At 40.3% G+C, this 24,487-nt stretch overlaps 1 pseudogene; it reads left to right on the top strand.

Moving 5' to 3' along the window:
• Positions 1 to 1,374: 1,374 nt before the first annotated feature.
• LOC149229317 (DNA replication licensing factor MCM7-like) overlaps positions 1,375 to 24,487 on the top strand; it is a 101,896-nt pseudogene continuing 78,783 nt past the window's right edge.

The raw sequence follows: 24,487 nt of genomic DNA, 5'->3' as shown, positions 1-24,487 counted from the left end.
CATTCCTTGTTTACTTTTCAAATTTCATAAGAAAAAAATGTGAATATTTATAACATGAAGAGAAAACAATATTTAAACATGGAAAGATAATACTTATTTGTTCCAACTGTGCACAAGAATCCAGTGAAATGTCTTTAGCTTTATTTCATATCCAGCAAAACCAGTCCAGTCTTGAGTACAATAGCTCCTTGGCTCAATATAAAATGTCTACAGAAATGTATTTTAATCCACCCTAATTACTTCATTTTGTGAAGTGTTTATACAAAAATTGTTATAAAATATCTCATAACAATATGAGAATTATTCTAGGAAACCAAAAATATCTTCAAGCATGAAGATAGAGACAGATGGAGAACTGTCTTCATGCTATCCCTTTTATTGTGACTGTGTTGGTTGTTGTAATTCGGATTTGGCTCTGTCAGTTTCTTGATACTTATGTGCTAGATTCACTTTATATCTTCTACCTACTGATACTCTTTACATGTTCTGTTGTGACTCTGTCTTACCTGTTTTACCTGGCAGCCATGTTTTACCATATAGATTTACTACAATAACTTTATAGTAAATCTGTTAGTTTCATCCACCATTCACTATCAGGTAATTTCATCCTTATCATATTTCTATATATTTCGTCAGCTTCTGTATACTTGGCAAAATTTGCTCTACTGGAAAACAAGTGCTTTACCTCGTGCTCTATGAAAAACAGATTTTCCAAACTATCATATAATACCTTTCCAGTGATCAAAGATTTTACCCCTAAAATACTAGCTTGGCTTCTGGTCAGCTTATTTAGTCTTTCAATATAATCATCTTGGGTCATCAGCTTGTCATGTATTACCATGGGACTAGGGAGTCCTTTTCTCTTAAAATACCATACTTTGTCATAAATCTATAAATGTCTGCTTGGATACTCTGGCATTTTTTCTCAAGACTGAGCATAAGGTTCCTTTTAGTGAGAACCTTCTTGATTTCTATGATCATTCCTATTCTATCTTCTATTTCAAGTTCATCAAGATGATTCTTGTTTCTGTTGTTTAGGAATGTTATCAATTGGCCGGATTCTTTAGGCTTATTTCCCAATTCTTCCATTGTTTTGTGGATTGCTTATGTAGCCACTTTTACTAGCTCAGTTTGTTCAAAAATTACTTGAATAGAAGGCCAAACATCATTGATGGAATCAATGATGTTGGCCCAAAGAATTTCCTTCATGTCTCCTAGTGGTTGTTGCAATGTCAAGTCCTTTTCAAGGACTTTTATTCTTTCTCCCTTCTTTGATTCTTTTGAGTTTCTTCCTTCTATTGTATCTATGCAAGTTTGCAATTAGTTTCCAAACTTGACACTTGTTCTCTAAGTTTTTTGAGCTCAGTAGCCTGGATGGTCATTTCTTCCATGGCCTTTACCAATTCAGCTGTCTTTTCTGTTGATGTCCCTGTGCTTGTTGATGTACATGTAACTGGCAGAGCAGTAGCTGGTGGAACTGTTGGTGCTAATGAAGTAACCAATGTGGAGGGTACTACTATAGAAACTGTAGGAATTACAGTCTGAGGAGTTGTGGCCAACTCACTTTGTTTAGACTGTATCAAATTATCTAGTTCTTTCTCAGTTTATTTTAACTTTTCATTCAGCTTAAGGACTAAGTCCATAAGCTCTTCCTCTTTCTGAGTTTCCAATACTTCAGCTGTCTTAGGATGATGTAGAGGAGGAATTTTGAGCTGCTTCTTCAGTGCAGCTACGTCATCATTTTTATTTTTAATAAGCTTTTCTGTAGCTTTCACATCTTTGGGATCATGGCCCAGTTCTATTACTAAGTCCTCTAAGGACTTTATTCTGGTATCTTTGTCCTGGGAAGAGGCCTTCTCTAACTGGAATTGCATTGATATATTATTCAACGAATTTTGGAGTTAGTGAGCTGTAATAGCCTTACTGGTCAAAGTGGAATATACCATTTCCCCAGTTTGCTTATGTAATTCTATTTGGTCAATAGGATGGATATCCTTTGCCAATACTTTAAAGTCTGTTTTCAGGTAATCTACAATTGTCCTAGGCTGCTGTGTAGTAGGCTTCATAAAAGTCATCTGCATTTTTCCTTCTTTCACATCAAAGGCTGACATTAGCCTTGACTGATTAGTAGGAGCCATTCTTAGGTAATGTGCATAGCTTTGGGCCTTCAATTTCTCATTTCTGGCCTTTATTTTTTTATACTTCTCTCTAATGTCTTGACTCTAGCCACTTGGAGATCTGAAGGAGGATACTTCCATACTCTGTTGTCTCTCTAGCATTTGAGCATGTGAGGTGGAGGGTTCTTGTGTACCTCTTGGGGGAGTGGTCTGCCTTCTTTCTACTCTTTCTGTACCTGCAGTTCCTGTTGTTTCTTCATTAAACTCCTGTTCTAAAAATGGATTCAACCTTTGCCTCTTGACATAAGTTTGGGAAACAAGTTTGCTAGAAGGAGTGGTCTCCTCTCTATCTCTTTTAGGATACCTTTCCTCATTTAGAGGAGTCTGTAAAATAGGAGGATTTCTCAGATATGTTCTAGTTGAGCAAGTTCTTCTGATATCTCTGGCTGTTCTGATTCCTCTGGCTGCTCTGATGGTTCTGGCTGCTTTGATGGTCCTTATTCTATTGTTTGCCCACTGTGTCTCTTTGATTCCCTTTGAGATTGGGACTCTCCTGGCACCTGTACAAATGAATCTTCATCAAGTCTTCTTTCTAAATCAATCAATACATTATTGACAACAACTTCTGTGGTATCTCATTCTACCAAAGTTTTTTCCACCCATTCTAGTTGATTAGCATACTGTTCAATTTCAAGAATTCTGTGGTAGATGTAAGGAGATAATTTGTTCTTTTGTCTCCTATTGCAAATAAAATCTAAAGGGTCATATCTCCAGATAAAACTTTGTTTCAGTTTCAGCCTTTGGAGGATTTCCTCTAATTCCTTTCTTGCTTCCCTACTGTTACATATGAAGGGGCCAAGCTGATTTTTTATCCTAAGTTGAGCTTTCTTCTTGGCCTTCACAAAATGGACCTCATCTGAATTGATAATTTGCTTGTAGTACGCCAGAGCAAACAATCTCATAGGGAGGTATCTGGGCAGTGTGTAGGGAGCCAGCTCACATCCATATATTCTGATTTTAATGTGGTTTTGGTACAAGTACCAATCCCCCACTCTATATTGTTTGGACAATTGTAGGACCCTCCAGATATCTGCACTGATTCTGGGGGGAGGGCTTCCTAGTAACATAGTTGCCACTGGGTGCACATAGAGATCTATGAAATCAGTATAAGAATATTGAGAGTCATAGAGGTGGATTAATGAAATCTAGAAGACTACCGATCTAGGGTTGCCTCTGGTATCAAGCTTCTGGAGTGTGATTGGGAATTTGTCAGCTTGATAATATAGGAAAATATTATATAAAACTGAAGAATGTTTGAACACTCTTTCATTATCCATTCTCATGAATTGATCATGCATCTTATCAGCAATGAACTTAGCATAGTCAAACATGATGGTAGGGGGCTGTCTAGGAGAGTAAATGGACATAAAGGCTATGATAATATCATCAACAAATTAACTTGTAGTATGGCCTAAAACACTGGATATCATTTCTATGATGTCTCAACCAAGATCAGAAAATATAATCCACATGTAAGGGGGAGGGTCCTTTGGAATGTATTTCTCTTCCCTAATGAAGATCTGGAATAACCGAGAAAGTTTTATTAGGAAAGTGTAGGGTATCTGTTAAGAAAATCTCCAACAGAAAGAGGGGTCAAGCTTTGGCTTGGTTGTAATTGCAGCATTTCATTTATGGACTCAACAGTGATGGTAAACAATACAGAATGGTCGGGGGTCATAACTGCCCCTTGGCTGGGAATATAGTTCATACGGCAGTAATGGATAATATTTGGGAAGATATGAACTCTGGGGAATTGGTACTTGGGTAAACCTGACTCCCAAAGTCCTATGTAGTCTGCATGGTTCAGGTACTGGTCTCTGTACCTGTAGCATAGTTTCAAAGGGGATTCTTGGACATAGGTATCTTTAATCTAAAAATCTTTATCTGCCAGTGGGAGATGGTCTAAATCCCTGTGAGGAGTAGAAATTGATAGAATGTTTAATGCAATTGGAGCAGACATCCTTGGTTCTTATGGATTCAAGGATGGGGGTGAATGGTTTTCAGTGAAATTGGGGGAAATTGGTCTAATTCAGAGTATTTTGGAGTCATTGGGCAACTATTTCACTGAATTACTTAGTAATTTGAAGTAATTGAGTCCAGGTTTGGGAATAAAACAGGGTTTCTCAGGGAATTTGGGTAAATACCTAATTTTGGCTTTGAACGGAGTAATGGTGACTGTGCACGGTTTGCAGGAAGTGTATGCGACTGAAAGGTGGTCTGGAGTTTCAGCAGGTTGGCAGTTGGACGTGGGTTGACGGTTGCACGTACTCTGGTGCTTGCATGGAGGTCTGAGCAGTCTTTTTCACGATAAAACAAATAACAATAAGTTTTTTAGTTATATTCGTAAAGTCAACTATTTTGGCGGGTACACTGGGAAAATGACACTTGGTGTTAAGCGGGGGTTGCGACATTTTTTCATTTAGCGGGAGGCGGTAAGTGGGATTGTATCGCACTGCTTTTGGGCTAAAGTGGTTTTGGGGGGAGGCCGCCTGATGCCATTCATTGGGCGCCATGTAGTAGTAGGGTGAATAGTGAAACCACCCATATCAAGCATGTAAAGGTGGGCCTTTGGAGGCCACCCGATATCAGCGTCGACCACTAGATCAAAAGGGGTTAGATTGTACGGTGATCGGGGTGATGATTTGATATGAAGTTTAATGGAGGGGCTCGACGGGGTTTTAATGTGGCAGGATTTAATTAATGAAGGATTATGGAGGTTTAATGACGTCGGGAGTGATTTCATTGGCGGGGTCGATTATTAATTAACTGCAGATCGATTAATTAATCTCTTTTATTCGGCAGTGGGTCTTGGTTATTAATTACTTTTTGATCAACTTAATTAACCCATTAATTATTCACTAATAAAGTTTATGTTTCAAACTTAGGGGCGAGATATTAACATAGGGGTCTTTAATAAAGTATACGGGAAAGGGGTACTTTTGGGATTTAATAAATATAGTTAGAAGTTAATATGAAATGAAGGCGGAAAAAAGACGTGCGCTAAGTATAATGTGTTTTGAAATTTATTTATTTTTCACATAGAGCATTATAACTTAGACTAAATGCGCATTTGTGGGTTTTTGTGAAAAAGGGGTTTGCTTGGGGGTGATTACTTTCCCTAGGAAAATGGTGCTTTTACCTTAGGAAAAGGGATTTTTTAGGAGAAAATGAATTAATTGAAAGGGGTGAATATTTATGAGGGGATTTTTAGTACTTGGGACCTATAAGTTATTGGGCCAAGGGTCCGGTCCCTCCATAAGTCAGAGAAATGCTCTGAGCCCCTTTAACTTAAGGTTTTAGGTACTTTAGACTTTACTTACGGGAAATTAGTAAAATTAAGAGTGAAATGAATGGGGAAATTAATCACTTGACTTTGTGTAAATGCTCAATTATCATCCATACTTTAGAAATTTGATGACGAAGGTAAATGATATGATTTTATCTAATCAATCATCACAATTCAGCAACCATGCAACTACTTACCCATCTACTCATCCTACCATTTTTCCTACTCTTTATTAGGGTGCACTTAAGCTGGCAAAACCTTATCAAAACATTTTCTTTTCTTTTACAAAAGTAATCTATCTAAGTCTATCCTTATTACATCTAAGGGCTCAGATTAAATAGTTGAGCTTCTTTTATTTACTCTTCCTATCTACTTATCTGCCAAGATTAAACAGTTTGGTCAAATTTTATTCTCTATCTATAAATATGAAATTGAAAGCATGAAATAGCCAAGTTTAAACATTTTGACTATTCACGGATTGTGGCAAAGGTAACAAGCTGCATATAATCTTTTTATTTTGCATCAAAGTAAATGGTAGTGGCATTTTGACTTGCACACTTTCATGGTCTTTTTCCTTTTTTCTTGGGGTTCATTTTTCATCTTTTTTGACCTTTTTCATTCTTTTTGTCCTTTGATTTTTCTTTTAGGACATACCCTCTTTACATTTTTTTAAATTTTTTTTGATTTTTTGAATATGGAAAACATTTGCAGAAAGAAAAGGTATGTACATATTACAAATTTGACCTCAGCCATTCAAAAATTATGACTCCTATTGGTATAGGAACATAAAAGTGACTCCACTTGGGGATGGCATTTCTTGATGAAATGTCAAGAACTAGTAGATCATTGGCCTTCTGAATTACTGTGATTTTACTCTGCAATTTTTCCTTTGACTTTGCTGCTTTATTGATATTATGAAAGTGAAACTTATGAAGCTTAGGCCTTCTCTTCGGGCTTCAACTCCAAAATTTACCATCCTGTAGCACGGAATGTGTCGATCTTGCGGACAAGATAGACCTTCCTAGAATCTAAAGAAGACCTAACGACAAGCAAACCAACCAGACACTATCTTTCTCTAAATATGCTTTAATAAACAATAGCAAACAAGTGTTTTTAGGGCCTACCTTTGGTCCAACGCAAACTTGTGGATGCCCTCGATCCTTTGATCCAAATGAGCTCCTTTTCGCGAATCTGCAAACACAAACAAGGCAAACAAATTAAATAGCACCTGAAAAGCCAATTGCATAAAACATATTTAACATGAAAGTCAAGGAGTCCATGAAACAAATAACATAAGATACTTGTTGAGAAAAATGAGTTTGATTGTATTAATTCAAAAGAAGAAGAACCTTACAACCTTTGCCTTGACGCTGTACAAGCTCCTCCCAGGGTCCAACAAGATGTCTCCTCTACTTTGACAAGTTTCACTCACTCTCCAATGGAACCAAGAGGTATGTGATCTCTCCTCTCAAGCTCAACCAAAGAGTCTCAATTTCACCAGCATTTACCCTCAAAATGTTCAGCTTCTAACCTCCCTAGTCCTCACCCCAATGCCTATATTTATAGTGTAATGGATGGAAGTTACTAGGTCCTCCTTCAAAGGGATAAAGCCCTCCTTCAAAGGGATAGCTCCTTTAGTCAAGGGATTAACTCCTTCTCTTCTGGGATGCATGAACCACCTCAGAGTGAACAATCCACATCAAAAGTCCTTCTAGAAAACTCTAGAATTAACCCAAAGTGAGTTTTTTTTAAGATAAAACTTGCGCCTTTTGACTTTCACAGGGGTCCGCACCTACACCGTTAGGAACAGAGCGGGTAGGTACGCAGCTTTTGTACACAGAAGGTGCGGGACCACAGGTGACCATGAGAGAAAGTGCGGAACCAGAGTTACATTGATATTTAATGTCTTTCTCCCACTTCTAAAGCTTGATTTGAAGAGTTGAGGTCTTAGACTTGCTTAGGAGGACAATACAATATAGACCCATACTGACTGCAAATAATCAAGGTGACGATATTTTTGTGTAACAGATAGCCCCCTAAAGTGTGAAGTCTGTAATAGATGAGGATTTCATTTATCATATAGGAAGAGTGAAGTACTTTATCATTTCGAGGATTATCTTGTGGAGAGACCGGTTGGAACCTGTAAAAACATTCAATGCAAGATATATATATGAGATCATATCATCGCTGAGGTAGGCATTCCCATACTCAGATCAAAACTAACTAGAAACCTATCTACTGCTCTGATATAGGAATGATCTTGTAAAACATCATAAGTATAGACTCGTGTGAACACAGTATGGATGCAGCCATCTGTTTATGAATATTCCACAACATAATGAATACAAAATTCCTCGTAGCCTGGATGGTGGAAACTAGATCCAGGGTCTTCATTTCTACTTCCCGAAATAGTACGATTCTATCCATGTGAATAAATGTGTTGATGTTGAACATGGTAGAAACCACTTGATTACCAGTCAATGATGTAAACTGTTAACAAGTGTGAGAGAAACCACCAGTGATGTCAATGGCTCTCAAAGTACCCAGTACAATCCATGAGATGTGAGTAAATGTGTTGATGTCAAACATATCATGGAATCCTTCGATCGAAATTCAATGATGTAAACTGTCGTCAAAGGCAAGAAACCTACCATTGAGGCATGCAGATGTCAAGGTACTGATGATTTCTAGATCATCTTTCTAGATAATGAGCTGATGTCGATAGAAAGCGATCCGTCGTAGGCAAGCCCACAACACGAAATCATAGATCAAGTTGAAGAAATTTAGTTGCAAGGACTGACTCAGGGATGGTCAAGATGGATGACAGATATTTTGCAGATGAATGGCTTATTGGCAGTGACCTCTTGAACACATAACGACACGACAGATGGCTTGGTGAAAATTGACCCAAAGTTAATACCCAGAAACCGGCTGAAGACTTTCAATGTGGTTTGATCAACTGTTAGGCAAAGGATTTCCCAACCCAGGTGAATAAAAGTGTCGTGTTCAAGAGTGGTTATAAAGTATGACAAACAGACTTATTTTTCTCTCTTTTCCCCCACCATTTCTGGCAAGTACCTCTTTATTTTTGACAAGCTTGAGGAGGATAACATTTGCTTGATTATAAGCTCATCCTTCGGATGAGTCCAACTTAGTTTAGATTCGAACCCTAAGAAGGAGTGGTTCATTCCTGTTTGTGATTGAACAGGTCCTTTACTGTGAAATTTTAACGAGTCCAGTATAGGAGAAACTCGGCGTTTTTCAATTTTAGAGAGTCTGAAAAAACTTAAGAAGACTCCAGGGTTGACCTTTTTCGTAAATTTGTGTCTCCCAAGTCCGAAAAAGTATAAAATAATACTTGAGAGAACCGCTTGATGTTTTACGACCAAGGAGTACTTTTCGTTATTAGTGTCACTGATCCGAAAAAGTAAAAAAGCGATCAAAGACACGTCGTTTTATAACCAATATCGAATTTGAAACGACAAAAATCCGGCAATCTTTTCATGTTTTTACAGTTGGAAAAGAGCTGTAAGTGGACCGTCTTTTAATTCCATTTTAACGAGTGTAAAAGAAACGCTTGGCAATCTTTTCATATTTTAGGAGTCAGAAAAGGGCTTAAAGATGACTCTACTTGTTTTTTCGTTGAAAATGATAGATTTCGCCTAAATAATCCTTTATTCTGCACAGAAACACAAACATTACTCATACCTGTTTGAAATGGATAAAAGCGTTGCAAAATACCTTTTCAAAGTGAAACATAAACAAATTTTCGATTTATTTACTCAAAAAACTTATAAAAAGGGCCTTTGTCAATTCATTTTTACTGTTCGAGTTTGGGTGAGAAAATAGTGCTCTTGCTTAGAAAACTTCCTATGAAGATTGTGGAAAATCCAACTGTCGGAATCGAGCGCCGTCTTCTCCAGGTAATCCACATTATCCTACTCTTCATTTTCAACCGTTTAGTTTTTTGATTTAGTCCCTTATTTCATTTTTTGGGAGGGTTTCTAAGCGCAAAACCCGCGCGCGGGGGTCCGCAGGTTTACCATTGCGGACCCGCGGACCCTGACTTTTTCTCCATTGGGAAAAAGCTCGGTGTCTGCACCTTCCGTGTAGACAAAGTGTGGACCCACGCACTGTGTCTAACATGGAGGGTGCGCACCCTGCAGCAAGGGTTTTGAACCCAAAATTTCTCAAAAATGGACCAATCAAAATGTTTTCTAGCAATCTAATTAATCTTTGTCCTTGATGCAGAGAGTACATCATGCTAGATTGGCGTGAACGAGAGCATGAGGACGTGGATACTGCCGCATGGAACCATCAGCCTTCACTTGATGCTTTGAGGGCGTGCGGACTGTACAAATTCTGGACCATTCCTGGCATGAGGGCTCAGGTAGATTTTTTGCAGTGGCTGGTTGACAGATGGAGCATACAGGACCAGTGCTTTTTCATTGGCGGGCACCGGCTCCAAATCGAGCCGGAGGACATTTATTTCTTGACTGGTTTGCCTAAGAGAGGCGAGGACTTGACTCTATTCAGGACTAGGCCAGGTGGCCAGTCTGTCGATAGCCTCCGGTTAGAGTACTGCAACAGCCAGGCTAAAGACAAAGGGATAGACATAAAGACCATATGCCGTCCTGAGCTCATGGTGTTTGCGTTTACCATCACCAGACTTTGCGGAGCTGCCGCATTACATGTTGCCACCGAATCCTAGATGCGTATGGCAGTCGATTGCTTTCGAGGCACCATCTTTAGCTAGTGCAATGCTGTGCTGGCCAATGTGAAAGGCCAACTGACCAGGGCCAAGAGCGGACGACTAAAGACCTTTGGTTATGGGGCTTTGGTCGTGAGTTTTGGCCTAGAGAGGGTTCCTATGCTGATCCCACAGCATCTTACTGTTGGAGCTGGGCTTCCTCGAGAGCCCAAACTGATGCAATGGGTCGCAGTCATGGCCCGTCACCTGGACGAGAGGACAGAAGTTGCTCGGTTCAAACCTGAGTATTTCTAATGGTTGGAAAACCAGGTCTTTTGCATTCAGGATTTCCCTTACGCTGGGATAGATTTCCGTCGTGACCCAGACATGGCTCTTCCACCAGGAGAGCAGTGGGACGAATCAGGTAAAATCCTTTTCAACTTTTCCTATTTTAATATTTTTTTTATATATTTTTCATCGTCTCAAAACTGATAGTAAAAATTTCAAATGCAGATGTGGGTCCACAGTGACCAGCTGCTCTCTGGCCTTTCGAGAGGAGGCAACCAGTTGCACCCGCGCCAGCCCCATAGGATGAATCAGCAGAGGTTTTGGCCGAGTTGGAGGGTCATCTTGAGCGGTTGACAGGGGATATTCCTGAGACCACTATAGACGACATTCCTCGTCGACTTCAGCGCTATGTGATTGGAGTCCCGGGACCTTTTAGGAGGTTCCTTTGTAAGGTGGCCCGAGCAGTGGTTTCTTATAGAGATCATCACCAGTGATAGGATGATTTTTGTGGGCACATGTGACATTTTTGTTTTTTGTACTTATCATTTTTGCCGATCATAAGGTGTTTTTCAACCTATGATCGAAGACGATGTATTTTTTGACACACTCCTATATATATAACACTATTACTGGCTTATCTTGTAAATCATATTATGGAATGGTTTTAAATTTACATGTATGATTATTGCAAATGTCTATTTAACATTCGAGAAGCAATTGCATCTGCTAATGTATTTAAAGACCTTGGAATATGCTGATATTCAATGTAATCAAACTCACGTTCCAAGAGACGCACTCTCAAAAATAATCTTAATAACACTGGATTTCTAATGGCATACACTCTATTAAGCTGTAATACAACGAGTTCAGAATCCAACCTCACTATCAAACTCCGAATCCAAAATGAAATAGATTCAGATAATAACTCAATCACTGCACTATACTCTGCAATGTTGTTTGTTGTTTGACCAAGGCTTACCCCATGCATAGAAACTAACTCGTCAGAGGGCGAATAGATAACCCAAGCTGCGGAAGAGATGTTCTGTGTATTACGACAAGCACCATCAGCAAATCCAATGTATGTTTGGAGAGGCATCGAAATCTGCAATATCAAGAGTAAAACCAAGATAAGCAGGAATAATGACGGAAAAACACTCTCTAAACTAAGCACACTTTGTAAACTAAAACACACTAGCTAGAAAGAAAAACTATCCTAACTAAAAATCTCCATACCCCATTTGTTTAAGCATAGTACCTCTTCAAGTAAAGGCCATTTCTGGGTTTACCCAAAGAGTCCCCATCAAAGTCTACCAATTCATAGGCCCCTTTTGCTAGCTTTCGCTTAACAATATAGGGACCATGCCACATAGGAATGAATTTCCCAATGCCTAATTTATCATTAGCTTGATCATACAATAACACTAGGTCTCCTTCCGAAAAATTTCGAGGGGTCACATTCCGATCATACTGAGCTTTCATACGTTTTGCGTGAGTCTCGATCGCCAATGCAGCATCACGTCGATTCTCATCTAATTGAGCTAAGTATAACAAACGATTTTCCTCTTCGGAAGTAGCTGGAAGTAACTCGATGGCCATTTGCAGTGACGGGATTTCGCACTCAATGGGTAACATAGCTTCCAAACCATAGACTAGTTGGAAAGGAGTGAACCCTGTTGATGTTTTTACTGAAGTTCGGTACGCCCAAAGCGCTGAAAAATGCATTTTGTTCCAATTAAACTGATGAATCCCAATGATTCGTCGGATCATGATAACTAAAACTTTGTTGATGGACTCAACCAGACCATTCGCTTGTGGATAATAAGGAGTTGAACTATCGTGACGTAAACCAAATTGGCCTGTAAGTTCGGTCATCATAACGTTTCGAAAATGACGCCCATGATCAGTGATTATTGCTTGTGGGACACCAAACCTAGCAATTATATGATTGAACACGAAAATTGCAGCTGTCTTGCCATCTGCCTCGAATGTAGGCATCGCCTCGGCCCACTTAGTAAAATAATCTACTGCAAGGATGATATACGCATGCCCCCCGGCTGAGTGAGGGTTACATGTAATAAAATCGATACCCCATTTGGCAAAAGGACCAACGGCAATTATAGGGTGGAGAGGAGCAGGTGGAGCGCGCATCTTACGATAAAAAATCTGGCAGTTGTGGCATTTTCGGACCGCCGTAATACAATCTTTAAACAAGGACGGCCAGAAATAGCCAGCACGCAATATCTTTTGGGCTGTGGCATACCCAGACATATGACCGCCACATGCTCCAGAGTGACAGTCATTTAGAACCCTTTCAGCTTCTTCGTGAGTTAAGCAACGTCGAAAAATAGAGTCCGCCCCATGGCGATAAAGAGTATCTCCAATAATTTTGAATTGTTGGGACTGGAAGCGAATTTTCTGACGTTCCGACCTTGAAATTTCCGGCCGAAAGGATTGGGTTTGGAGATAGACGATGATATCCCCATACCACGGATCTAAAGTGCTGATTAGAAACAAAGATTCGTCCGCAATGGGCTCCTCTGCCACAGTTTCTGTGTCAGCACGTGGGAAGTCACACATTAACTCTGCAAAAACTAAAGATTTCTTAGACTTAGATTTCTCAAACTCCAAGTCGAACTCCTGCAGGATAACGATCCATTTAGAGTACTTGCCCCCTAGCAATTGTTTGATCAAAATGTAGATCATAGGGTTGCAATCCGAAATTACCGTAGTTTTACGTAGTAAAATGTAGTGACGAAAACGTTGGACAGCTTGAATGGCTGCCAATGCCAATTTCTCCACATGTGAGTATTTTAGCTCAGTTGGATTTAACGTGCGACTAAGGTAATATATCACATGTTCCGTTCCGAATTCATCTTCCTGAACTAATACCATTCCAATAGTGGAATGGGAGGCGGAAAGATACAAAAAGTAATCCTGGTTGTAGTTGGGAGGATGCAACAACGGTGCATGGGTCAACGCATGTTTGAGAGCATCAAAATATTTCTGAGCTATCTCATCCCAAGAGAATTGAGTGTTCTGTTTCAACAATCATGTAAAACCCTTTGTAACCTCGGCGTAGTTAGGAATGAATTGTCGTAAAAAGTTTGCTTTCCCGTGCAAACTTTGGAGTTGGCGAAGACTCGAAGGAGGATGCAAATTGATGATAGCTTCGACCTTCGAGGGATCAACGCGAATGTCGGCCTTCGAAACTACAAATCCTAGCAATCGACTCGTTTCTATACAGAAGACACATTTGTGTGGGTTCTGTTAGAGTCGGTCTAGTAGCCCTCCATCAGCGATCAAAGCTCTTTGCATTTGCATAAGTAGGTGTCTCATCAGTGTCATCTCATTGCATTCCATTAGGCATGCCATAACCCTGATGGAGGAGCTGGTGTCTTTATTCCCCTCTTGGCACTGCTGGATCAAGTTGTTTCAGTCAATAAACTCTTTTAAGGTTACTTGTCTTGTCTTGAGGTCAAAAGTCCTAGGTCTAGGGTTTGGGTCCAATTTGTCTCTAAGGTCAGGTCTTCAAAAGTCAATAAATGCCCAGCAGGCCAGAGGGATGACTATCAAAGTGTTTCTTCAAAAGATTTCATCTTGTACAGCTAATTTTTACCTTGGATTTAAAAACCCTGTTTTTAAAGCCCAAGGTCATTTTCTCAAAATTTTGTAAAAAATTGTAAAAATTCAAAATTCTTTGAAAGTCAGCATGCAGCCCTGGTCCCCTTTGCCAAGATTCCTCAGAAGCTATCCCTGCAAAAATTTTCAAGAAAAACATCAGTTCAACCAATTTCAGGACAAAAGGAAACCATAAAATCAGCAGTTTTCAAATTTTGAAAAAGTGTCATGATAAAAACATTTGAAAGAGGGTTTGAAAGGAAATTAATTTAAATCAAAACCTATAAAGCTCCTCTCTCCCTCCCTTTAGTCTTCATTGTGCCTCAAAGTAATAGTGAAGAGTGGAATTGGGCAAAATTGCATAGAGTACCCGCGCGCGACCCGTCCAAGCTTGCGCGTGACCTGTTGGGTGAGCGCGACCCGTCAGGCTGCCCATTGCAGTTCAAAAACAACACAGGCGCGACCCATTGAGCGCGCGCGACCCGTTGAGCCTTGCGCGCGACCTGTTGGGGATTCTTCCATCAAAATTCGCCTGCAAGCTACAAAACAACTCCGGATTGCTTCAAGGTTGCAGGTAGGCCTCCCATCATTAAAATACATTGTCTGCCAAAGCTTGAAAATCATGAGGATGTATTTTAAAGTCATCATTTTGAAATAATGAATCCAATGTATATTTGCTTAAGAAACTCAAAGTGTTAGTAAGGCTAGGGTTTGTCTTGCTGTTTTCAAGGTCATCCTCTTCACCCCCACTTTTTCCCTACATCCCATTTCCACCTCCCTCATTATTTTTACTCAATCTCTCTACCAAAAATACCAAAGGCCCTAAAACCCTACCCCTATTCCTAAAAATCAAGAATCTAATCCTAAACCCTGTTTCTCATAAAAACTTTGCAAATGATAATTGTGTGATGGGGTGTATCATGATTCCTACCCTTAAACTCCCTATTTCATATATTTTTCCCAATTTCCCTTAAAAGTCTCCCTTCCCTAACATTTCCCTTGTGCTATTTGTCCCCTTGAAACAACATTTCAACAATTAAACTAGCAGATTTTTTAGCAGAAGCAGCAGTACATTCCAGCCACTTTGCTCTCAAAACCATGTCAGAAACCAAGACTGACTATGAGCAGAGTGATGACCATGAGTCAACTCCAGAGGTTGAGGTACAAAGGAGGCCTCACAGGGGTGGTAAGAGTGGTCACCATAAGAGAGAGGAGCCCACCTCTTTGACCGATTTGCAGGCTTGTCCAATTGCAGTCACATGTTTCCGCTATCTGTCATGTTATGAATTTTGTGAGAGGATCTCTCAAATCCAGCATCACAGGGAATTGGTCCGCTTGTTTGTTTTGCATTTGCATGATGGGCATGTGAACCTGGTAGGGGTGGATTTTACATTGACACCTGAGATGATTGCCCAAGCAACAGGGATACCTAATATTGGAGAAGTATGGAACAAGCGCAAACTGTTGGATAGATTTCAGTATGAGCCCTACATTAAACCTGCCTTTATGAGACACATGACTGGTGTAGTTCCTTTCAGATTTTTGAGGGATGAGTATGTTCCCTTGATGAGGCTTATCATGCGCTATTTCACCTGTGAGGGCAGATTTGCATCTTTGTATTCGTACCATATTCGCTTGTTGATGCATTTCACACGGGTACGGATGATGAACATACCAGTTTTCATATGCCGGAATATTGAGAGGATGGTGCCCTTGGTGCAGAGAAGGAGTCCAGTACAGGAGCATCTATCATTATGGTTTGATCCAGCTTGTGGTCATACATCAGTTGGCTCAGCAGGGTATCCCATGGGAGGATTTTATCTCTCGGGATTTTTTCACAGCATCAGCACCATCACCCCCTGAGATAATTCATGAGGAGGGAGGGCCTTCACAGCAGCATGATATTCCTGAGACCCAACATGTTAGCTCTCCTCCATTGGTCACATACCAAAGAGGCCACAGGGCCTTATTTGCAACAGCTCGGCGAGTATTTTCTCCACATCAGGTGGAAGGGGTCTCGCCGTCTTCATCAGTTCAGCGAGTGTTATCTCCACACCAGGTGGAAGGGGCCTCGCCTTCTTCAGTAGCACAAGTACCAGAGAGAGGCAAACATCCCAAGATTGATGAGGGGCCATCAGGTATTCCAGGCATAGAGGTGATTGATCTTGACATCATTTCTCCTAGCCTAGAGTCAAAGGAGATCATTCAGCACCTTAGAGCTGAAAATGACTCATTGTAGCAAAGATTGGACATGGCAAATTGGACAATCACCTACTTGGAGCAGCGCAACAAGCAACTTGAGGAGGAGCACACTCTAGATGAGTTGCGGAGGATCCATGAGGACCGCAACTTGGCACGCAAGAGACCCGGTGACTTGGTACCCGTTGAGCGTGAGGCTATGCTTCTACGGGTCAACGCTCATTTAGAGATGTTGCTGGCCAAGGCCAATAAAGATAAGGACCTACTCCAGAACATGAAAAATCACTATTGGGCCCGAATGCATGTATGCAAGGCAAAAATGAAGGTGATCCAAGGGCGGTTGACCAAAGCATTAAAACGAAGGAAAAGGCCCGACCCCCTCCACATCTTGGCTAAGGCTTCTTTGAAGGAGCATGGTGTTAAATAATTCACTTCCAGCACAAAATTCTAGAAATTTTGATCATTTTTGGTCATTTATGATTTTTTGGGCAAAAAACAGGTTTTTTCCACCAACGGGTCGCGTGCCGCGCGCGACCTTTTCGTTGGGCAACTCTGTTTTGGGAAAACTTAGCATTTTTGGATTTTTCATGCAAATATACACTTGCTCAGCAATTTCCAAGAAATTTCACCAAGTTTTGGGCCTCTAGAAAGTCAAAAAACATGCAAAAAATGACTCGCTGCCACCTTTTTGACACACAGGAAGCAGTCTTGGGAGATTGCAATTTTGGAGGGGCAAATTACCACCAAATTCAGAAATTCCACTTGGGTGGGAAAGTAGACATCTAGACCTTTCCAACAAGCTCACGTTTGCCTCATTTGGACACCAGGAAGTACGTCAAAATCAGCCCCAAAGTAGCGCGACCCGTTCAGGAAAAGGGCGCGACCTGTTGGGCAGTTTTCACAGGATTTCATCTACAGCTCAGGAATTCGCCCAGTTTTGACCAGTTTTGACTTGTGATGGGATTTTTCACCATCTTTGATGTAATTTATGTATTTTCATGTTGACATGACACTTATTTACCTATTCTAGAAGATTCATTCATGAAATAGCAAACATTTAATGAATGAATTGTTTTCCTAGCTTATAGAGGCAAGTTGTTTTGACTGCCTAGATTGTAGTGCTTAGTTTAGAATTGGTTAAAACAGCTCCTAGGATGATGAGCTCGACCCCTAGAGGCAAGGGAAGAGGTTGGCTTGCCTATATTATGTAGTTTCTTAGTCATTTTCAAAGGTTGGAGAGGTTGGACTCTTGAGGGAGAAGCTCTATTGTACTACTCATTGTATCTCTGCAATTTTGGCAAAGGAAGAAAGACCAGGGTTTTGCAGTCTTTTTGGGATTCCTGTGGTTACATGTATTGATGGTGTGTATCTCTTTGTACTTGTGAATTTGTTATGTGATTCATCATCTTACTTTTCCTTCTGCAAATTAGGCGAATGAAGTGTTAAAGTAGAATTCATGATTGTCATGCTCTGCTTTTAAGTTTTCTTAATATTATATGTTTTCATCTGTCTAAAGAGAACTCTTGAAGGATTCTTGCTCTCTTTAGCTCCTCACCGGTCATTCCTATCCATCCATTTAATTTAAAGGCATCAGTACAGTCTCCTACCTTGCCCCAAAGAACCCCCTGCAAAAACTGTGTCCAATCCCCGCACCCAGAATTGCCTTTCCCCAACTTTCCACCAAAATCCTAAAAATCCCAAATTAAACCTTTTGATCAGTTTACTAGCCTAAAATCAGTGTTTCCTCATTGGCTATCTCGCCCGTTGAAGATCTTTACCGAGATAGACCGGAGAGAGCCCTCTCCTACCCCGTAGGGCTAGCTACGAGGCTAAGTGGTTTGATGTTGCCTTGGAGTTTACCTTTCTCAGCCTGAGGTGAAATTTCAAGCGCTAACATATTAGCGACCATACTGGGGAGAACACATTGTTTGTTGATTGATGTGTTGGTTTCATAAGTCTTAGACGGAGCCTGATGTTATGCCAGGTAGCCTTCGAAATGCTTTTGCTTTGCATTAGCGAAAGTAGATAAACGCTGCTTCAGTCAATCTCCATGAGCTTGTGAATACAGCACTTCATTTGCATTTCACCCCAGTACATGTATCAAGTTCAGATTTGATTGTTGATAGTGGAAAACGATCAGACACTGACAAGGCTGAAATCATTCACTGGCGACTCCTTCACTGAAAACTCCAGAGATCAATGCTTCATGGTGACTTCACTGCAGAGAGATCAGTAGCTTTGAGATTTTCAAGATGGATCGGATTGCAAGAAGATATGCTCCTTTGAGTCGAGATCACATTCCAGGTTTTCCGAATAAAATTCCGAAGGTAGATTGGTCAAGGAATTTGCCTACATTTAATGATGATGGTAAGAAGGATGCTGCTCTTCATCTAGTTAGATTTCATATGCATATTCGCAAGTTGAAGGTGGATTTTCCTGAAGATTGCTTGATGAAGATATTCCTGGCCACTCTGGAAGGTAAAGCCCAATCATGGTATGAAAGTTTGCCGCCTGCTTGTATTTACTGTTTAAAGGATTTTCATGCTATGTTCATTGAACGATATAAGGACTCTTATCCATCATTAAATTTAGTTCAAGACTGTTGCAAGCATGCTTATAGTTTTATTGAAAGCCTTGAGAAATATTATGAAGATGATAATTTTATGGACGTTGAGATTATGGAGGCTCTGAATGAGAATCCATTTTGGCAGCACACAGAAATCTTAGAGGATATTTGTCAAGATCAGCAGGCTGAAGATTTTCATATGGTTGAAAATGAGGAAAGAGCAAATGTTGTTTCAGATCGGTCCATAGAAGAAGACATCATGCAGGTAATGCAGGAAAGTAATGTTCCAATCTCAGGAAGTGATGATGATAAATCAGATCGAGAGATAAATTGTGATGAGGTAAAACATGTTGTTCCGGATCTCATAAAAGAAAGTTGTATTGTCGCGGCTGCCTCAAATGAAGAAAATGGAGTAGCAGACCTAAATGCTCTCATTTCACCAATACTAGATCTTCATGAGGAGGTAGTTAATTGCCTCTATGAAAAACAAGACAAGATCTTCGTTCAAGTAAGTGAAAAGGTTTCTCTGGATGAATCTATGATAGCTGATAGAAATGTTAGTGTTGGGTTTTACGAAACATCTGAAAATTCTTTTCTCATGATTGATGAATGTAATGAGAATCTGGTTGTCATATCCTATGAGGATGACCTATCATATTGTCAGACTACCGAAGATCATAGCATACAGGATTACCTTTCAGATTCTTCATATGTTTCATGTGCTGAAATGTTTTTCCAAGAAGAGATCTACTCATCCATTTGTTCGGAGTTTTTTGAAGCTTATGAGCATACTTTTACTCAAGCACATGATGAAGGCAGATCAGAATTTGAAACAAAGGATACCTTGTTCTTTCAACAGGAGGTGGCAATGTCAAGTCTTCATGTTTTCCAGGATCCAATGGCAGATTTGTTACAGTCAGCAGTGAAAGTGATTATTGTTGTGTTCAGTGATGAAGGAGATCATGGTCAGCTATGTTTTTGGATGCCCAGTTACCAGTATCTATTGTTGATCATGAGATCTGATAAAAAGAATCAGTCAAGAAGGCATCTGCTTGATTGGTTGCATTGGCATTTTGATATAGTTTGATGTATATTGTCTTGTAAGAAACATAGGTGGTTGTCATCATGATTTCAAATCTTGATGGACTGCTGCCTTTCAAAAAGCTTTGTAAGTTCTTGTTTTAGTTAAGTCAGTCATGAGTCATTTGTGAATCATTTTTCAGTCATGTAGGTTTCATAATTGAGTCGGTTTGAATCAAGTTTCAGTCAATAAATGAGTCAAAGTCTTGTATCGTTTGCCGAAATAATGACTCCATTGCCCAATGATTATAAAGCACTGGTCTGCTCTCCCAGAGGTCTAAGGTTCTTGGTACCTCCAAGGAGCTACCATCCCCATTGGAGCCAATGTTAGAGTCGGTCTAGTATCCCTCCATCAGCGATCAAAGCTCTTTGCATTTGCATAAGTAGGTGTCTCATCAGTGTCATCTCATTGCATTCCATTAGGCATGCCATAACCCTGATGGAGGAGCTGGTGTCTTTATTCCCCTCTTGGCACTGCTGGATCAAGTTGTTTCAGTCAATAAACTCTTTTAAGGTTACTTGTCTTGTCTTGAGGTCAAAAGTCCTAGGTCTAGGGTTTGGGTCCAATTTGTCTCTAAGGTCAGGTCTTCAAAAGTCAATAAATGCCCAGCAGGCCAGAGGGATGACTATCAAAGTGTTTCTTCAAAAGATTTCATCTTGTACAGCTAATTTTTACCTTGGATTTAAAAACCCTGTTTTTAAAGCCCAAGGTCATTTTCTCAAAATTTTGTAAAAAATTGTAAAAATTCAAAATTCTTTGAAAGTCAGCATGCAACCCTGGTCCCCTTTGCCAAGATTCCTTAGAAGCTATCCCTACAAAATTTTTCAAGAAAAACATCAGTTCAACCAATTTCAGGACAAAAGGAAACCATAAAATCAGCAGTTTTCAAATTTTGAAAAAGTGTCATGATAAAAACATTTGAAAGAGGGTTTGAAAGGAAATTAATTTAAATCAAAACCTATAAAGCTCCTCTCTCCCTCCCTTTAGTCTTCATTGTGCCTCAAAGTAATAGTGAAGAGTGATTGAAGAGGAATTGGGCAAAATTGCATAGAGTACCCGCGCGCGACCCGTCCAAGCTTGCGCGCGACCTGTTGGGTGAGCGCGACCCGTCAGGCTGCCCATTGCAGTTCAAAAACAACACAGGCGCGACCCATTGAGCGCGCGCGACCCGTTGAGCCTTGCGCACGACCTGTTGGGGATTCTTCCATCAAAATTCGCCTGCAAGCTGCAAAACAACTCCGGATTGCTTCAAGGTTGCAGGTAGGCCTCCCATCATTAAAATACATTGTTTGCCAAAGCTTGAAAAGCATTAGGATGTATTTTAAAGTCATCATTTTGAAATAATGAATCCAATGTATGTTTGCTTAAGAAACTCAAAGTGTTAGTAAGGCTAGGGTTTGTCTTGCTGTTTTCAAGGTCATCCTCTTCACCCCCACTTTTTCCCTACATCCCATTTCCACCTCCCTCATTATTTTTACTCAATCTCTCTACCAAAAATACCAAAGGCCCTAAAACCCTACCCCTATTTCTAAAAATCAAGAATCTAATCCTTAACCCTGTTTCTCATAAAAACTTTGCAAATGATAATTGTGTGATGGGGTGTATCATGATTCCTACCCTTAAACTCCCTATTTCATATATTTTTCCCAATTTCCCTTAAAAGTCTCCCTTCCCTAACATTTCCCTTTTGCTATTTGTCCCCTTGAAACAGCATTTCAACAATTAAACTAGCAGATTTTTTAGCAGAAGCAGCAGTACATTCTAGCCACTTTGCTCTCAAAACCATGTCAGAAACCGAGACTAACTATGAGCAGAGTGATGACCGTGAGTCAACTCCGGAGGTTGAGGTACAAAGGAGGCCTCACAGGGGTGGTAAGAGTGGTCACTGTTGGAAATAATACTGAGAGGGGGGGTGAATCAGTATTATCAGAACTATAAAACTTTTTCAATGCTCAGAAACATATACGCTACTTTCGTTAAGTGAACCAGCGTGTACACGCAACTGTGTCTAAATAAAACAGCGTATAACCAGAAATCTTATAATTCAGTTAGTTTATCTCCAGTTAAGTGCATAAGGACATTATTCACCATATTAAGAGTAAACAGATGCAGTAGAACAGATCACACAAAAACCACACACATGAACACCATGATATAAGGTGGAAACCCAATGTGGGTGAAAACCACCTGCTGCAAGTCGTCTCTATCTTTATTTAATATGAAACTTAAATTTACAATCTTTTTGTACTGGTGCAGCCTTATACCAGTACGCAAGCTACAACCTGCAGAAGGCTACAACCTTCTCTCGTTCTCCAAACTTCCTTGGAAGGGAGCTCCAACCCCCTTTGCTCTTGTACTAGCCAAGATACTAGTACGTAGGTGTAGGCCTACAATCTTCTTTCTTTCAGGTACCACCTTTCATACATTTTCAGACTGGATATTCCTGAAGCATAACATTACAATCTGAAGACCACAATTCATTCAACTTTCACAATAGATCATTGAAGCACAAAACATCCAATACTAGCATCATCAATCACTGAACCACTGAAACCCTGTCAATCACCTGTTACCAGAACACAGAGCAGACTACAGAACTCTGCAATAACAGTCAGACCCAACTGTAAACCCAAAAATAAAAGATATACGCTACTTCAATGAGAGAAAACCGTGTCTACACGCGCTTTTACCAAAGCCAACCTGCGTACAGATCTAAAAATAAATTCTCTCAACTTGCAGCTGTACCAGACATCAGTTAGACCCAGAACATAACATTGCGTCAGTATGCAGATCTAGAAATACGCATAATCAACCATATCATAATAGTGCATTTCAAATCATTAGATCCCGATCTATCCTTAGATCTAGTCTTCCATCAACCGAAGTGATCTCTCCTTAGCTTAGATCAAGCAACCCAGAACCTGCATAACAGATCTCTTTCCTTTTCAGATATTCAAGCCTTTTAAAAAGATGTCTTTGCCTAATGATCTTCTTCTCCTTATATAGCCTTAGGCCTTGCTCAATACCAAGGGCCAAACCATAGAAATCCAATACCATCAACTTAGAAACTAGGGATCAACACGCCTGACGAGGTACTTTGGTCCAAATACATAGGCTCAAGTACCGAGGACTAACTACCACGGACCAAAGGGAAGCTTCCCGACATATACGCCCTTTTCTGTTCATATATCTGCGTGTATACGCGCCTTCGTATATATTTAACCTGCGTATACGCGGATTTGTATCCAAATAGACGGCGTGTATACGCAACTTGGACTTAATTAACCTGCGTATATGAGATTTCTCTTCATTCTGTAGTCTGAACGGAGATCTGTCATCAAAGAGAGTTGCCATCAAGGACAACACCTGTATCATAGCGCCACACCTGTGCCAAAATGCCAACAATCTCCCCCTTTGGACTTGATGGCAACCTCAAGATCCTTAGAATCATTCTCCCCCTTTGTCATCAAGGGCAAAGGGCTGTGCTCCCCCTGAGTACATGCTGATACCTCTGCTTGGCTGTGCTGAATCATGCTCCCCCTGACTGTAGGCCAGATCTGCAAGAGATGTTCTTCAACAAGAACCAAGAGTTATACACCATAAGGGACCTTCCTATCACCAAAAGACTCAATACATACATCCATACTCCCTACCAAGAGGGGACACATCAGAAACAACCAATTATATTACATCATTCATCCCAGGCATAGTGGGGAAACCAACATAGGCCGTTACATGACCTTGACACCATAAAAGAGATATCACAAAAGAGATACATGACATAGAGACAACAGATCTAGACCAAGACTTATGAAAGTCACCAGCAGCATCTGATAAACATCTTTTTAGATCAGCAACCAGGATTTCTTTCTGAGCTCCTTCTCCTGAAACCAACAACCAAAACATCTAAATGCCAACAATGCTTTATGAGACTTTTAAGCTACTCCCCCTGAACCTGTGCCTGCTGCACCCCCTGAAACTGTGTCTGAAGAATTCTGACATACCCATCTTAGACCTTTTCAAACCAGAGTTTGCCCTTGCTGTTCAGAACTCCATATACGCGATTTATCCTGCATAAACCAGCGTATGCACGCGGATATACTTCTGCAACAAGCGTACAACATACACGCGACTTACCCCGCAAAAATCGGCGTATATACGCGGATATCCCTTACGTAACATGCGTATACCAACTTTTCTATAGAACAGACAAGCTTTAACAGCAGGATGAAGCATCAACTACTCCCAGCTTTTGTCTGAGATATTCAAAAGTTTCCCTGGGCAGTGGTTTTGTGAGAATATCAGCAACTTGTTCCTTAGAAGGAACATACTCCAACTTGACCTTCTGCTCAAGCACTTGTTCCCGAAGAAAATGGTACTTGATTGGTATGTGCTTGGTCTTTGAGTGCATGACTGGATTCTTTGAAATGCTGATTGCACTTGTATTATCACATAAGATAGAGACTGGTGGAGTGCAAGTGATTTGAAAGTCCTGCAAGGTCTGCATCATCCAAAGAAGTTGTGTGCAACAAGATGCCGCAGCCACATATTCTGCTTCAGCTGTAGATAAGGCAATCGAACT

The sequence above is a fragment of the Pinus tabuliformis genome, chromosome J (genome assembly GCF_031772625.1).
Source record: "Pinus tabuliformis cultivar Carrire ecotype Pingquan chromosome J, CPIR1, whole genome shotgun sequence".
Lineage (NCBI taxonomy): Eukaryota > Viridiplantae > Streptophyta > Pinopsida > Pinales > Pinaceae > Pinus > Pinus tabuliformis.
This window is presented reverse-complemented; position numbering and strand designations above follow the sequence as displayed.